Source organism: Schistocerca gregaria, chromosome 5 (genome assembly GCF_023897955.1).
Source record: "Schistocerca gregaria isolate iqSchGreg1 chromosome 5, iqSchGreg1.2, whole genome shotgun sequence".
NCBI lineage: Eukaryota > Metazoa > Arthropoda > Insecta > Orthoptera > Acrididae > Schistocerca > Schistocerca gregaria.
Window position 1 is genome coordinate 147534128 of NC_064924.1, and position 1029 is coordinate 147535156.

Genomic DNA, 1029 nt, shown 5'->3' on the forward strand with positions numbered 1-1029 from the left:
TTATATAAACACACATAGAAAGATACTGGCTGGTTGATTCATTTGGGGGAGGATACCAAACAGCGAGGTAATCGGTCCCATTGGATTACGGAAGGATGGAGAACGAAATCGGCCGTGCCCTTTCAAAGGAACCATCCTGGAATTTGCCTGAAGCGATTTAGGGAAATAACGGAAAACCTAAATCAGGATGGCCGGACGCCGGTTTGAAACGTCGTCCTCCCGAATAAGAGTACAGTGTGCTAACCACTGCGCCACACCGCTCGGTAGAAACATATTGATTTGAAGTTAAAAATGAGGCTTATATTATTACAACAAGGAGCACAAGAAGGTCAAGAAATACTAAAAGTTCAAATGGTTAAAATGACTCTGAGCACTATGGAACTTAACTTCTGAGGTCAAGAGTTCCCTAGAACTTAGAACTACTTAAACCTCACTAACCTAAGGACAGCACACACATCCATGCCCGAGGCAGGATTCGAACCTGCGGCCATAGCGGTCGCGCGGTGCCAGACTAGCGCCTAGAACCACTCGGCCACCCCGGCGGGCAATAAATGTTCATCAGATCCATATAGAAACATTAAAACGCGCTAATCCATATTACAAAGTGAAAATTATTGAATCTTGCGTACTTTGCAACTTTGATGTATCTAAAGAAGATCGTTACTCGCACGTAAGGTTCGACAAAATGCTTCTATTAATCTCCTTTTACTTCTGCAAACAGGATAAGTTTCTAGTACTAACGTCCATCATCTGCTAGACAATATTGTATCTTATTATAATCTCTTTCGATCAACTACTTGAATGTTGGCACAGTATAGCAGGTTCTCTCTTATACGAACTTGGAAGAAGTTCTACATAAGTGGTCACACCTAATAAACATCATAGTGTCATATTCCTGGATGTTTAATTTTGCTAGAAACTCGACATGATGCAGCTTGATACATATGAAGGAGCACATTGTACAAAAGTGGAGTGTGGTACAAGCGACAGGTGGTACAGTGTGTACCATTCCCGTGGTAGAACCCCCCC

At 42.5% G+C, this 1029-nt stretch overlaps 1 non-coding gene across 1 annotated transcript; it reads right to left on the minus strand.

Annotated features, from left to right (window-relative positions):
- Positions 1-460: 460 nt before the first annotated feature.
- Trnaa-ggc (transfer RNA alanine (anticodon GGC)) lies at positions 461-542 on the minus strand. The gene is given in 2 exon segments: positions 461-495; positions 505-542. It is a non-coding gene; the product is annotated as a tRNA-Ala (tRNA).
- Between the last annotated feature and the right edge of the window lie 487 nt (positions 543-1029).